This window comes from Ciconia boyciana, chromosome 11 (assembly GCF_034638445.1).
Source record: "Ciconia boyciana chromosome 11, ASM3463844v1, whole genome shotgun sequence".
Taxonomy (NCBI): domain Eukaryota; kingdom Metazoa; phylum Chordata; class Aves; order Ciconiiformes; family Ciconiidae; genus Ciconia; species Ciconia boyciana.
In genome coordinates, this window is record NC_132944.1 from 3,676,484 (window position 1) to 3,693,353 (window position 16,870).

At 39.7% G+C, this 16,870-nt stretch overlaps 1 protein-coding gene across 1 annotated transcript in view; it reads right to left on the reverse strand.

Annotated features, from left to right (window-relative positions):
- Positions 1–16,870, reverse strand: part of ATP2B2 (ATPase plasma membrane Ca2+ transporting 2) — a 440,022-nt gene that overhangs the window by 287,969 nt on the left and 135,183 nt on the right. The window lies entirely within an intron of this gene.

Consider the following 16,870-nt stretch of genomic DNA (forward strand, 5'->3'; position numbering starts at 1 on the left):
TAACATTTCTTCGTCACTCTTCATGTAGTCAACTTACTCACAATTACAACAGTTAAATGCAACACAAAATTTCCAATAGATGAAACAAACAGAAATTTTGACCACCAGCTGTACTTCTCTCAAGAGCTTGGTTTTCCCACCATTTTCCTTCTGCTTCCTCTTCCTCTGATACATTTTACCCTTTTTGAAAGAGCCTAAAACCTTGCATGACTGCAGGGAACCACATACTTACACAGGAATACAACTCAACAAAGACGGCAAATAAAACTAGTTTGCAAACGGAGAGAAAAGACTTTACACAAAGTATACTTACAATCAATTAAGTATTTTTTTTCCCATGACATTTTAATTTCTCATGTTATACCCCAATTATCTATAAACCAAGACACAGGACACCAGCTTCTAAGATCTACCATACCAGGAGTAAATGTGTGCTATAGACACATGAGCTCAGTTTAATGGACTGAATTTTATATAGAGTATGTTCTTTTACATTGTCATTTTAACTTAAACGTCGGGAAAAATGTAAGCTGTCAGTAACTACTCAGAAATCTATCACTATAATGCCTCACCCCTAGATCACAAAGGACACAATGTAAGCACACAGTCCAGCATTATGTATTTTATATACATCTATATAGACACAGACACATATATAGGTAAATAAAAGGACATGAAATATTAGCACGGCTTTATCTTCCTGGCAACAAAACAGATAACCAAGTTGCACAGCTGAACAAGCTGATGAACAACTCTAGCTGACGCTGAGATACGCAACACAGAAACAATCATTCTAGAAATAGTTTAGGGACTTTTTCCTTCCATTTGTAGTGCGGCACCTGCTTAGTGACATACAGCTACACTTCACAACTGTTTAAAATATTGTCATTATCCCTTGAGCTACAAGAAATTAGGTAGGTGTAAAATAATCAGAATGTCAAGCACATTAAATGTCAAGCATAAATAAGAACCAAAATTGGAATCGCTCAAAGATGCTAGTACTCCCACAGTTGGGCAAAAAGTGTTAACTTCAATAACTACCACCATTTGGGACTTGTATTATTATACAAAACACATAAAATTCTTTGCTTTAACGGCATCTAATAGCTTGAAAGCTGATTTGGCATTAGAAAGTAAAAGTAAATGTTATCCAAGTCATCAAGAAAACTTCCTGCCCCAAAATAGATTTTTATTTGGGACTCTTCAATTCAAACACTTCAGGGTATTGTTTAAGAAGAAAAAAAAAAAAAAAAAAAACAACCACTTTGCAGGAGAAAAAGAGAAGGATGAGTAATACATGAGCCTGTATTACACAGGAAGGCACCAAAAATATAAACTGTAAAATAAACTGCCAGGTTATAAAATGTTGCTTCACCCATTAAAACAAAATAGTTTGTTCAATCCATTTTTAATTCCAGAATTCAATCACCATCAAAATTAAAATCAAGCACTTTCCCCAATGAATATGTACTAACTAAATGTTTTAAAGTGAAGATATATAAAATCTAAATTAGATTGGAAACTCTTTCAAAAAGTGATTTTCTTTCAGCTAAGTTCATACCATACTAGCAAAGCATAGTCTCAACCACAGTTTAGGCTTCTGGACTTAACTAAAATTAAAGCATTGAAGAAATATATAAAAGAACACAATGCAGATTATGCTATGATTAGGTAGTAACACCTATTACTAGACGCTCAACGAAAATCACACAAATGTGTCATTTGTCTGTAATGAGCTTCACCTTTATTATTCACGTTTCCTTCCACATTACCTATTTAATTTTCTATTTGAACTGCACAGCAAAAGTAGCCTTGCAGGACATTCCGTGCTTAGGAATGGCTCTGCTTAGAAGGCTCCAACTGAGAAATTCCCTGAAAAGAGTCTGTAGCATTGGACAAGCCATGACCCCATCACAGAGAGATTTACATGGCAAGAATGTGTCACAAAACACTGAGGAATTTATATACTCATGTGGAAGAGATTCATACTCTTGGACAGAGGCAGAATGGAAACTTTTCTAATCTCTGCTCATTCCAACTCTACTTATTCCCTTTCCTTTCAACCATGGGGCACTCTTCTGGGAAGAGCAATAACAGAATTAATTGATTGACAAATGGATTGAGAAATTGGACTGAGGTCACCACATCACTTTGCCTCAGCCATATGAAACTGCCAGCCAGGAGTAATAACGCAATTGATTTGATTTGAAGTAATCAAGCATCAAGGTTAAAATACCTCCATGTAACCATGTCCATGCGCTGAGTAAGAGAAGGAAAAAACATTCAGTAGCGTTGCAATGAGTTTTCCTTTAAAATTCCAGAAAACATCTAACGTCATACCTCTCCCAGCATGTATTTTTCCATGTTTCAGGAGTTTTAGTTTATAAGAGAAAACTCTCAAACTCACAAACCTATACAATTCTACAATCAACTTCTAGAATTAGGGCAACGAGTATTTACTACCCCAGATTAAGAAATAAAGGCTCTATTGGCTGTTCAGCACTTGCTAACATGACATTTCCTTTCATTTAATAGCGCTACGATTACCATGCCAACTTAAATCGACACTTTGAATACAAAACTAACAAGAAAGTACTAAGAATAAAGGTATTAATAACTGGAGTTAAAATGACATTAAAGGATTTGTTGGCTTTCTTCTTTGCCTAATGAAATAGTAAGAAAATACATAAAACCAAAAATTATATATGTAAAATAGCCAATGCCATAGAGCTGAGCACTTATTTGTGAGGTCTTCATAAAAATAGCATCTTTTCTCTTCCTAGAGAGTACTGTGAACCAGTCCCAGACTCAGACAATTGAAGTATGTGTTCATATTTAAAAAAAAAAAAAAAATCCTCTTCAATGTTCAAGAACACTCTCTAAAGCACTTGCTCTATAAAAAGAAATCTTACTGAGAGAGTATGTACACCTGATTTATTTCAGGAAACCAAACAAAAGTAACAAGAGTGCCACCTATCCTTCATTATGAATAACAGAACTTCCCATGGACTGACTGCTGGTAAAAATCCTGTACAATAAAACCTGACAGTTAAGAACATATAAAACTCTCCATCTGGGCAGAAACTTGGTTAAAAAATAAAATAGAAAGGAATGCTGCATGTAAAAGCAGGAGGAAAAAGAGATAGAGGAGGAGGATTTGAAAAAAATAAAAATCTGTTAGGTATCAAGAGCATAAAATCCAAAAGATTAAAACCCTGCAAAACTAAAGATATTTTAAAGCAGATGCATTTTGGGCTTCAGTAATGATTTTATAAAAATAGGTTTGCATGTAACATGCAACTAGCAAGCTTGGTCTAAAACAAGCTGCTGTACACAAGCAGCAACTGCCAATTAATAGGCGAAAGGAAAGATTCTTCCAGTGCGGATAGACTGGAGCAGCAGAGCAGGGGGTGGTGGTGGGCTGGTTCATTTTCTTTTTTTTGAGATTATAGTGGATATCTGAATAATACAGACTAGTAATCCTGGCATCTTTATCAGGAAAATGAGTAGGAATTATTAAAAGCTAGAAATAAACACACAGATCAACACCTTTTATTAAGGAGGAAAGTCAGTTCTCCTTTTCTGTAAAGGGAAGTCATGCTTCACAAATCTGCTGCGTGCAGGTGCACGAGGGAGAGTCAGCTGGATCTATATATTTGGATATATTAAAATCCAATAATCATAAGCTTTCAAAAATGCCTTCCACAAAGAGTCAAATGAAAATTAAGCCACTACAAGATAATACCGAAGGCCTTTGCTTTTAGGAAAAATATGGTTAAAAGATGGGAACCAGAGCAGGAGTAAGTGCTGAGGTCTCCCACCTGCAGGTCACCGGCAGAGCTCTTCAGGGAGCTGTGCCGCGACCTGGAGCGCTTAAAGGGCTCTTTCTTCTAACCAGAAAAGGGAGTGGGCAGCAACATGGCAAAGCCAAGTGAAGAAGCAAAGTTATTCATGCTAAAATGATGAGGGCTAACCACGAAGAAGTGTGAAAAGACCTTTCAAGACTCTGTAATTGGACATTAAAGTGTCAGATGAATTTCAACACAGGTACCATGACACAATGCACATATGAAAAGCAATCCTAACATTATTGCTCAAATGGATGACCTCTGAACTAATCATTTCCATACAGAAGCGAGGTTTTGGATGACTGTGGAGAGTTGACCTTACCTGGGACAACACCCCTTACATTTTCACATGCAAAATCTTAGGACACAACCACACATAGCAGAAGAGAGTCATATGTGTACCCTTACGCAGCAATCACCATTGCCTGGTAGTTGGATGGAAATCTCTTGATGGTGAAGCAGTATTTTTTAAATCACATGGACAGCCAATGCTGACAGCTAAACAATCATCCACACTAAATTTCCAAGAAGACTGAGTGTGCGACACCAAGCACCAGCAAGCATTGCTTGCCAAGCAGATCTTCTACAGAGAGATGATATACAGGATGAAAAAAATGCAGTGTCATGTTGGAAGGTAATGGAGATTACTTCAAACCTGTCAGAATTCACAATTTTTACCCCCCCAAAAGTACTACCCTTCTAACACAAGTGTTTTACTGTAGGAAAAAAGGTGGGAAGCAGTCCAAACGAGCATTGCAACCTCCCCAAAGAACAGGATGTGAACTCAAAACCAGGTTAGTCTATAGCAAGTTCCTCAGAAGAAGCTCCACAGGGAAGAGTCCCTACGGATTGACTTATAGAAAATAGAGGATGATAATTTATCTATTGATGGAGTTTTGCTCTAGTGGTTTATATAACATCGGCAAAGTCCCTAAGTGTAATCACAGCTATATACTCAATCAGGGACTACATACTATTTCACTCTCATTCAGCTCTGTTTGGAATCACATCCAAGACATTTAAAATTGTACTCAAGTTACGGCATTAAAAAAATCTGCTGTATATTCTCTCATCAGAGAAGTTTCAGAAGGATGCTATTAATAAGTATTGAAACAAACACAAAAAATGGCACAAAAGCAGAAGCATGACAAATATTTCCCATTAACACGTGCATATGGTTTCACTCAAAACAATTTTTCTTGCAAGAAACATGTTTATATAATACTATTAAGTTGTTATATTACCAAACTGACTGTAAGTTTATAATGGAGCCGTTTTGATTTAGGCACTGTAAAAATTTAAGCTGGAAGGAACGAAATTCAAATATATATGGAAATAATGGAGGCAAAATCCTGGAGGAAAACTCCCTTAATATATTTAAGAGGAAAAAAAAAAAAAAGACAAAAAAAAAAAGCTTTGTTTCTGAGCTCCTAATGAATGCCAAAAGCCCAAGGAAAGAGCAGGGAGACTGGGATGCAGCCTCCACCTCATACAAAGATATGTAAGACAGATTCATAATTTGCTGCATTGTACAAAGTTAGTAAATCTTCTGTGTTGAATAGGAGGGTCGCTTGTTGCCCTTCACTTAATGTATCACACGCATTCATAAGGGAGTACCTTGGCCTTTTTCCTAGTCCATCATGTACAAATGTAACCACCTGCACTTGCATGACAACCTTAACACAGGATAAAAACAAAACAAAACACCACACACACTCCCCAAAAATTCCAACTGCTATTAGAGGTAAGAATCAGAACTTCACCAGCTTACAGGTGCATAAATTGTTAATCACTTAGTAGTATTGGTCGCTGGGTGAGATTGCTGTTAGCAGTACCTTCTTCTCAGAAGTATCTGCATTATCACAGCAAAATAACTTACACCCAGCTCACGCTTATCCTAAATTCTTTATGCAAACTTGCAATTTTAAGGGATCTAAAGAAGCCCATCATGCAGCAGGGGCCACATGTCCAAAAGGCCTTTTTTGATCAGCTATGTTGTTGTCAATATTACCAAAGCACTGTTTGAGTAGCCAGCTGCCACAGTATTTTTAAGCAATTTTTAATCCAATTTCATGCTTGGATGAAATAAACAATTTGAATAGAGAATTCTGGTGTAAATGGCAATTTTTTTCCTGGCATTTACTTGCTTTAGGAACCTGCATTAGCCTTCATGCTTGGTGTGACTGAAGTGGAACTGATACGTGATAATGCTATAAATACTGCAGGAGTTTCTATGCAGGAACATTAATAGGAAATGCACACACAAAGAAATGACCCAGACTATGTGAGGTTAACATCACTCATTGCACCCCAAGGACAGAGAAAGAAAGGATATCGAATCACACTTCTCACTCCCAAACAGAGGCCTGTAACGAGTGTCTAAGCTCCTGATCTAGTGAAAGCTGGGAGCTACTTCCCATGGAGGAACAAAACCATGAATACCATACCAGACCAGCCAGATCTTGCCTCTGAGAGTGGCAGCAGCTTATGACTCCTTCTGAATCCTCGGCTGCCCTGAAGTATGGCACTTTGAAGGTGTAGTCGCTTGGGGGAAGACACCTCAGAAGCTCACAGGACTTAAAAGGCACTTCCTTGCATAGTTGCGTATGCAACTAGCTGTTTAATGACCTGCCCTGGGTTGCTAACCCTACCTTGTACCATTGTAATTCTGGAATTTATGGCAATCAAGGGAAGAGCAGGTGGGAAAATAAGACAATGGCTCAATAGACAAGGATGTTCTTGCAGCTGGGAATCAAAGAAAGCACAATGGCACACCTACGCGCTTCAGGTTAGAGTGACACTAGTCTTTTGTCAAGTGAGGATCCTGCATATTTAAAGAAAAGTAAAAGAGAGAAAATACTTGAGGAGGAAAAGCAGATGCATGAACCCTCACAGCAAGTGTTCAATGGTGAAAGAAAGACAAGGACTTTCAGCACTGTTTTCTACCACAGGTAAATATGACTGCAAGAATATTTTTCCTTATTTTCAGAGATCGAAAGCAAAAATATGAAACTAATGTAACAACTTGTTACAATGGGAAACAAATGGGGCAAGTTAGTCAGAAGCTATACATATAGAATCATCTCAAAAAATACCACAACCCCTCAAATATGCAGCACTATGTTGGGGAGGGGCAGAACTTTTCTGCAGCACCATCACTACTGCAGCCTTCCAAGATAAGGGTGTGTTGCTAATTGCAGTCCTACAATAGGAAGAAAAAATATATTCTTTTCAGTATTAACACTTATTTATAACATTAAATGTTCACTGTTTGCTTTCTGATTTGAAAATAAGAAATACAACACTTTCTGCTTCCTATCTATCCCCCAGTTAATAGCACCAGAGCAGCTAAAGAAAAATGCTGCACTCTATGTATAAGAACGAACAGGCATAGAGTTCAAAACTGCTAATCTTCCTCCAATTTCAGTCAAGTTAACTGAAGACGACACTTCCAGGAGGGAGTCCCACTTCACTTGATTTGTTCTGTGGATTGCAGGAAGCGTTTGATACTGCTTCGCCAGAAAAGCATGGCACTTCCACAGCACTGCAGCAGCCCTGAGGAGCACGCTCCCAAAGCGCCACGTCAGCCGCTCACTCATTCTCACAAAGTTAGGCGATAGAGTAATCATGGCTGTGGTGCCTTCTACAGCCTTTTTGTCACTGTGACCGCTTAAAGCAGCACATTCTGGACACCCCAGCGGAAGTAGTCTGTGAATAAATACAATACATAAGTATTTTAAAAGGTACTCTGCAAAGCTTCATCCTGGCCAAGACAGCTTCCTTAGTCTCCTGCTTCTTTACAGCCATTACCATCTGCTCTGCAAGAGGCAACTTTGCAATCTTTTTTTCCCCTCAGACTACTGCCCAAAGATACCAATAAAACAAAAACTACTCAGTAAGCTGCTGCAGATTGCTAAATGATGGCCTTACACAAAGCTCATCAGCTGGACTTGGATATTGTAATCACCAATAATAATTTAGATATTTCATGCAAAATGCCATCCTATTCCCCACTCAGAATTATCAATCTTCAAAATAGCCTTCCTAAGCCAAAATTAATCAATCAGAAATAACGGGTTCATTTCTTTCCAATTAATTCAACCTGGCTCACAGGAAAAACAGGCAAATTTTATTTGCCTCTGAAGCACAAAGACTGTTCCAGATTTCCAGTACTTGAAAGAGTCTCTATACAAGTAATAATACTTGCCCAAATGCCTCTTCCTTTAAAATTAGCACCTAAAATTAAAAAAGCAGTTTTCATATCCTGCAGGATTTCCTTATCTGCTTAACTCCTCAAAGGTTTGCTATAAATGGGGCAAAGAAATCTAATACTGGAGCAAATGAAAGAAACAACCCTCTTGACCTTGTTCCAGGAGAAAAAGATTAAAAAAAGAAACATCCAAACACTGCCCATAAAACAAAAAGTTTTGTTTGGTGACCACTGTATCTCATAGCTCTGATACCCCCAACGCACCCACTCCGTGCTGAATTAGCCGAAGCATATCTCGGCCCTTACTATTTTTGCAACAATAGTTTGAAATATTGGCATGTTGGCAAGTACTTTCCAAAGCCTGAAAAACCATAACCCAGCTCCACCCAGCTACCAGCCCCCACACACTGAGGCAGTAAAAGCATCAATATGAGGTTTCTCAATTCCTTAACGCAAGACACAGACAAACGCTGTGCACAGTGGTATCTGGATTTGCAGGGAGTAGACATGAAGATACCCAAAGGTAACTATCAGATGAGGTTTCTTTCAAGCTGGCACATGAAACATCCACTTGCTATAGCAACACCAGTCACAAACAGTTTGTAATTTCATAGAATCATTATACCATAAAAACAGAGAATGCTTTGGGTTGGAAGAGACCTTAAAGATCATCTGGTTCCAACCCCCCTGCCATGGGCAGGGACACCTTCCACTAGGCCAGGTTGCTCAAAGCCCCATCCAACCTGGCCTTGAACACTTCCAGGGATGGGGCATCCACAACTTCCCTGGGAAACCTGGCCCAGTGCCTCACCACCCTCACAGTGAAGAATTTCTTCCTTTATCTAATCTAAATCTACCCTCTTTCTGTTTAAAGCCACTACCCCTTGTCCCATCACTACGTGCCCTTGTAAAAAGCCCCTCCCCAGCCTTCCTGTAGGCCCCCTTCAGGTACTGGCAGGCTGCTATAAGGTCTCCCAGAGCCTTCTCTTCTCCAGGCTGAACAACCCCAACTCTCTCGGCCTGTCTTCATAGGAGAGGTGCTCCAGCCCTTGGATCATCATTGTGGCCCTCCTCTGGACTTGCTCCAACAGGTCCATGTCCTTCTTACGTTGGGGGCCCCAGAGCTGAACGCAGTACTCCAGGTGGGGTCTCACGAGAGCAGAGCAGAGGGCAAGAATCACCTCCCTTGACCTGCTGGCCACACTTCTTTTGATGCAGCCCAAAATACAGTTGGCTTTCTGGGCTGCAAGTGCACACTGCCAGGTCACGTTGAGCTTCTCATCAACCAACACCCCCAAGTCCTTCTCCTCAGGGCTTCTCTCAATCCATTCTTCACCCAGCCTGTATTTGTGCTTGGGACTGCCCTGAACCCACGCGCAGGACCTTGCACTTGGCCTTGTTGAACTTCATGAGGTTCACAAAGGCCCACCTCTCAAGCCTGCCATGGACCCTCTGGATAGCATCCCTTCCCTCCAGAGTGTCAACCACACCACACAGCTTGGTGTCGTCGGCAAACTTGCTGAGGATGCATTCAATACCACTGTCCATGTCACCGACAAAGATGTTAAACAGCGCCGGTCCCAATACCGACCCCTGAGGAACACTACTCGTCACTGGTCTCCACTTGGACATCGAGCCGTTGACCGCAACTCTTTGAGTGCGACCATGCAACCAATTCTGTATCCACCAAGTGGTCCATCTGTCAAATCCATGTCTCTCCAATTTAGAGACAAGGATGTCATGCCGGACAGTGTCAAAAGCTTTGCACAAGTCCAGGTAGATGACATTGGTTGCTCTTCCCTTACCCACCAATGCTGTAACCCTATCATAGAAGGCCACCAAATTTGTCAGGCACGGTTTGCCTTTAGTGAAGCCATGTTGGCTGTCACCAATCACCTCCTTATTTTCCATGTGCCTTAGCATAGTTTCCAGGAGGATTTGCTCCGTGATCCTGCCAGGCACAGAGGTGAGACTGACTGGCCCTGTAGTTGCCTGGGTCTTCCTTTTTTCCCTTTTTAAAAATGGAGGTTATGTTTCCCCTTTTCCAGTCAGTGGGAACTTCACCAGACTGCCACAGCTTCTCAAATATCATGGATAGTGGCTTAGCAACTTCATCTGCCAGTTCCCTCAGGACCCACGGATGCATCTCATCAGATCCCACGGACTTGGGCACCTTCAGGTTCCTTAGATGGTCTCGAACCTGACCTTCTCCTGCAGTGGGCGGTTCTTCATTCTCCCAGTCCCTGCCTTTGCCTTCTGCGACTTGGGCGGTGCGGCTTGAGCACTTGCCGGTGAAGACTGAGGCAAAAAAGTCATTAAGTACCTCAGCCTTCTCCATATCCCAGGTAACCAGGTCTCCCGTTTCCTTCTGGAGAGGGCCCACATTTTCCCTAGTCTTCCCTTCATCACCAACATACCTATAGAAGCTTTTCTTGTTGCCCTTGATGTCCCTGGCGAGATTTAATTCTATCAGGGCTTTAGCTTTCCTAACCTGATCCCTGACTGCTCAGACAATTTCTCTGTATTCCTCCCAGGCTACCTGTCCTTGCTTCCACCCTCTGTAGGCTTCCTTTTCATGTTTGAGTTTGTCCAAGAGCTCCTTGTTCATCCATGCAGGCCTCCTGGAGTTTTTGCCTGACTTCCTCTTTGCTGGGATGCATCGCTCCCGAGCTTGGAGGAGGTGATCATTGACTATTAACCAGCTTTCTTGGGCCCCTCTTCCCTCCAGGGCTTTATCCCATGATACTCTACCAAGCAGATCCCTGAAGAGGCCAAAGTCTGCTCTCCTGAAGTCCAGGGTAGTGAGCTTGCTGCGTGCCCTCCTCGGTGCCCTAAGGATCTTGAACTCCACCATTTCATGGTCACTGCAGCCAAGGCTGCCCTTGAGCTTCACATTCCCCACCAGCCCCTCCTTGTTGGTGAGAAGAAGGTCCAGCATAGCACCTCTCCTCGTTGGCTCCTCTATCACTTGGAGAAGGAAGTTATCATCAACGCATTCCAGAAACCTCCCGGATTGCTTATGCCCCCCTGTGTTGTCCCTCCAACAGATATCCCGCTCTCCCTTTCACTTCCAGCTTCCTGGGAATTGCAGCTACTTGGCCAGCTTTCTGGGCATTGTGATTGCTGTGTTTATCATTTCAGCATAGCTGAAGTACAGGGTGAAGATGATACACCAGCTCAAGATGGTACAAACTGTGACTACCTGCTTTCTTTAAGGTTTACATTGCTGTGACACAGCAGGTGTATATCAAGTCTCTCACAGGCAATTCCAAAAGCAGTTCAAGGTCTCGCTCCTAATTCTTTAAGCAACCCCATTTTTTTACAAGGTAAGTTTTGACTGTGAGTTGTCAGACCTACATTTCCCGGGAAAGGATATGAACCTGGGAAGAAAATATAGGAAGGCCATGAATAAAGTCTTCTCTGGTAAAGGTACACAGACACAAACCAGACAAAACTGAAAAGAAACCATCTCCGGGAAACTCCCTTCCTGAGCAAGAACATCTCGAAACCAAAAGTGGCCCTGGAAACTGAAATTTTCTGCTCACTAGCAGCCTCCTCCCATCATCTTTTATTGCCCCTAATTCCATACTGATATCTGGGTTTTGACCCAGAAAAGATTGATTTCACATAAGACAGAAAGCTAGCAATGGAAATAGCTCTTTGTAAATGATAGATATGCATTACACTCTAAAAATCCCTCTTTGGAAATGATAGACAGCTATAGCTACAGCCCAAGGCATGGTGTGTATTGTGTGAACAACACCAAAGTGTAGATAACTCAAAAAGACAGGACAAATATCTAAAAGGAAAATTAGACAGTCACATGCTACTCCCCAATTTTCAACAAAATGAGAATTTCTAAAGTACATATTATGTATTATTAATTTAAACTTAAAGATTAGGGAAATGCTTCAAGAAAACAGGTCTAGTGAAAACACTTTGCTCTTCAGTCAATCAAAGCAATTAAACATTCTAGTACTCTATGTCAGTGCTGTCCACAAGCAACCAAGGACTAAGTTTTCTTGGCAGAGCCATGTGGAAAAGCTTACAGACTTCACTGCTTATATTCTGCTTAGCCAAATGCATTGCTAATAGCCTTGTATTGTCAATGCTGACCATCTATAACCATGAGTCAGCCTCTGTCCTAACCCTAATACTCACTACAGTAACATCTTAAAACATTCATATTATTAATCAGAAGAGTGTCTTAAAATCATTGTTAAACTAATTTAATACAAGGATTATTTTTTAATATGCTCCTAATTTTTCATCATCAAGGTCCTAGAGCACGATTTCAAACAACCCTACAAATATAAGTGTAGCTTATTTCAAAACAGAAGAAAATTCACATTCCCATCTAATTGCACAATGACAGGAATAACCTTTACGGGAAAAAAAGCAATGCTTAGTTTGCTTACCAGAAAATTCAGCAATTCGTCAACATGTGAGAATGCCAAAATGTGTTGGGAATGATATGAAAAACCTGATCTTAACTGAAAAATAGTCGCTTGTCTGAATTTTATTTTCTTTACATCTTTTAAAAGAAAATTTAGACAGCTCTGCACTCATATTGAATCTAAATATAACTGCAATACATCATGCTAGATAATTCTCATAGGAGAGATAACATATCAGTAGCAACCAGACCCTGATATGGATTAGGATAATGGGGAAGACAGAGGAGGAAGAACATAGAGCTCTCTTCTGCACTGCATTTTTCATGCATACTGTACATCAACACAATCAAACAACACAGTCACCTTGTTGAATAATGAATAACAAAATGAAAAGAAAATTAAGGAGCAGTAAGCAAGGGAGAAAAGATTCAAGCTGACATTTCAAATGAGAGGAAGTCACCGAGAGGTTCACAGTCACTGTTCCAGATGGCAGGAGCTATTTTGGCCAGACTACCTGGCTAGGACGGGAGCTGCAGTTAGGTAAGCAGAAGGGGGCAGGAAGAAGGAAAGGAACAAAGGAAAAAAACAATCACTGAAAATGGGATTTTTACCCTGCAGGCCTCCTAATTCAGAACCTTGTAAGTAAGAGAAAGTTACAAAATAAAATACTAACTCACTATTGTCGTTTAGGAAAAGGAAACCAATTACCACACAAGATTATGGACACAGAAATTCCTTTTGGCCACTGTATGGATTAATTATTTCTCCCATGCCTGGCTTTCTATAAACATAATTGACTATTTTTTTAATGAGTAAATTTTACATGTGCTTTAGGCAACATAAAGCATCTTGCCATCTAATTGTATTCTTCATCTGTACTTTGCCCCATCAACCTCCCTTACAGTACTGGGAAGAAAGGACAAGCCCTTCTATATATATTCATAATTTTTTTTTCTTGTTTGCCTTGAGGTTGAATGCATATTCTAGCTGTCAAAAGTGATTTCCCTGCTCACTGAACAAATATTCTCAACAATGATTTTCTTTTTTATTTACTACTATTAGAGAATGATTATACAGACACGAATAATAGAAATGCAGGCCGGTCAGAGTGCATCAAAGATTTATCTCTGGACAGGAAGTCTGGTTTCATTAAATATAAAGTTTATGTAAGTGGAACACAGGGTTGCTGTGAGTTGGCTTTGGGACATAGGTGACAAACTTGCAACTAAATTACAAAAAACATAATAAAGGAGAGTAAGAACCTCACATGACCCCAAGCCTGTATGTTAGGTGAATATACCGCTTTCAGAAGAGGACTGTTTTAAACAGTGTATCACACATATATCTTAAAGACCTGAAACTGGATTCTTTCTTATGTCCTGATGCCTGCTAAAACCAAATAAGTTGTACTCTGTTGCACTGGGCTTAATATGAGAAACAAAAGGCAAAGTAAGAAAATGTAAAACAAGCGCAGAATTGATCTAAAGTAAGTTCTGTATATACAGCCATCATCTGAAAGGAATGTGCGAACAATATGCGATTACAAAAAGAAACCCATGTCTAAGTTGACAATCAGAAACAGGTATGCGTTTCCAGAGTACTCAATTCAGTTGTAGCGTGACTCAAGGATTTTCCCAAGGATTGTATTTAAAGGCCTGAACTGAAAGGATTCCACGGGTCTCACAAACGGCCCACTCCTTTTACCTTGCTTGCTGTAACCCAAACACACAGTGGCATGGACATCCATCAAAGGAAGGGTACAGCCTTGAGTAGCTCCTGTCAAAACGGCTGATGTACTGCTAAGAAGGTCTTCTGGTTAGTAGACTGATGGTGGTATCAACATTTATAGAACTGAAAGAGCCAGTACATCAGAGTTTTAAATTATCTAAAGAGATGACAAGGAAAGGATCAGTGCAGAGGTGAAACTGAATCAGAGGCTAAGGGTATACTTTTAGAAGCACCCAGATGAAGCACAGTCACCTTTTCACTTAGGAATTTAAACACCACTGGCTTTCAGTAGGACTTAGGAACCTAATTGCTGGATACCTGAAGGTATTTAGGCTCAAATAAGCACCAATTACAATTTCAAAGAATTCCTAGATTTCTTATTCTAACCACCAGGTATCAGCAAAGGGCTTTAACATCTCAGCTGAATTGCATTACTCTCCTTGTCACATTGCAGGGTATCCACTGCACAAAACCCCTAAACCCTGATACATTTTACAAATGCTTAAGTGTACATGAAAGTTAATCAAGAGAGGTACTTACAAAATGTCTAAAGCTTCTTTGACGTTATCACAATATCTTAGCAGTTGTTACAAGTGAACTGCTAAATAGAATTAAAATTCAAGCAAGATCAGATTCCAAAAAGGAGTATATTCACTAAAAAGGCGGAATAGAAAACTCAGAAATATTTCAGGTAACCCTTTACGTGTTCATTAAACACCATGACAAAACAATAAACTGGCATATGGAAAATAAAGTATCAGGACAGGTTAAGAAAGTGAAGATGGAACAACATGAAAGACAAACATCAGCTTGTCAAGCAACAGACATATCACACATTTGAACACAATCGCTAACTTAGAAAATCCATTACATCATGCAATTTGGAAAATGTATGGGATGTCAAAAGATACCAACATGTAGAAAATTGAGGGGTTGTTTAATGGATATAAAAGAAATGCAGGCAATGCCATTCTGTCACTAGTAAAATAATGGTGTAAATGAAGAAAAAGAAAAGCACACACCAACTATAGAAGAACAAATTGAACCACAGACAATACATAGTTATTGCCAGTGCACCAGGCATATGAATACCAAAACATAGCCTTCTGTTTCTTTAAGTAAATAAAAAATAATTAATCCATAAATAAAAGCCTAAGCTTTTTCTCATTAAGCCATGTAATGGTGTTAAACAATTTTAAATACAAAAATAAATCTAATCAGGTTTGTTAAAAGAATTATTAAATATCTGTGTTAAAGTAATGAAAAATAACAAGGCTTCACATTTTTTCATTATTATTGAAAAGCATAAGTGGACATTACAAGAGTAGGAAAAGTTTCTCCCCGATAGACAAAAGTAATGTTAGGATTATTAAAGAAATCAAAATTTGTACAGAAAACAAGCTTTGCAATTAAAGGCCAGTATGTACTCTAGAGACCACGTACAAGATAACAGGAAATCTGGAATAAGAAAAGATATATGAGATTACGAGACAAGATCCAAGCTTTCAATGCAAAAATAAGTACAATTCTGATTTCCAATATTGTCAAGATTATCGTATAATGGTTAGGGAAGCTACAGACCTTTCATGGCTCTTGCTCCTTAGGATACAAAGTACTCCATACTACTGCAACAGCAACAATACTTCAAATAAATTAAGTAAAAATAAGTTAATAGTTAAGCCAGAGGAGAATGCCAGTAATGACAAGCAATTGAGAAGAAATTATTCCTAAGGAAATATAAATTATGAATACAGAATGGTTATACAACTAAGACCAGGAAGAAATCAAGAAAAAACCACTGTGACCAGCTGAGCTAATGAAGCCTTGCTTGCTTCTCTGCTGTCTAATAATATGCAAGATTAAAACGGAGCTTTCTTCACAAATTAGTGACATTTCATAAGATCTTATTCCCAAGCAGCTTTTTGGTATTCAACAGTGATCATCAGCCTTTTTCTTAGGGCTTTTTTTCCCCTCAACCCGGTCATCTGTTTTCACTGCTGGCAGGAACTCAATGTCTTTCTGTCCCTACCTGCCTGCCAAACAGACTAAAACTGGCCCAAGGATTCAAGAATTACTGAAGTGTGGGGAAAGAGAAAATGAATGCAAAGACACACCAACAGATTTGATCTGAGTGTTTCTGAGGGTAACAACTGCTAAATCCTTGCAGCTCCTCCTCAGCCATTTCATCTTGTCCCTTTGCATTTTCCCCTCTCCTACCCCCACTCATAAGCACAGACTAAGTCGGGAAAGGAATCTAGGTTTCGGGAATGAATCACCTCTCAACATTTCTCTTTATGAGATTCTTTTCTCTTTGGAAAATCAGCAAGAAATCATACATATGCAACAGAAATCTCAACAAACTAAATTTATTATAAGCCCAGAAAAGGGAATGAAAATAATTTATTCTTTCTAGCTAGAAAAATATTTTGCACAAGTTAAAAACAAGCCATTTTCTGGTTATTAACAACGAGGACAAAGGCGGCAAATGGTCACAATGAACTTGTCAAGCCTTCACAGCACCTCATCGTGAGGGAAGCTACCCTACTTTCTAAAGCAGTTTTCCTCAGACTCATCACTTTCTGCTAACAGATGGGAAGCTGAAGATAGAAAGAAGGATAGTTTATGCCTATCACCAAGTGGGGGGGTGGGGGGGAAGGATCTCAGCAGTGAGATCCCACAAATCTCTG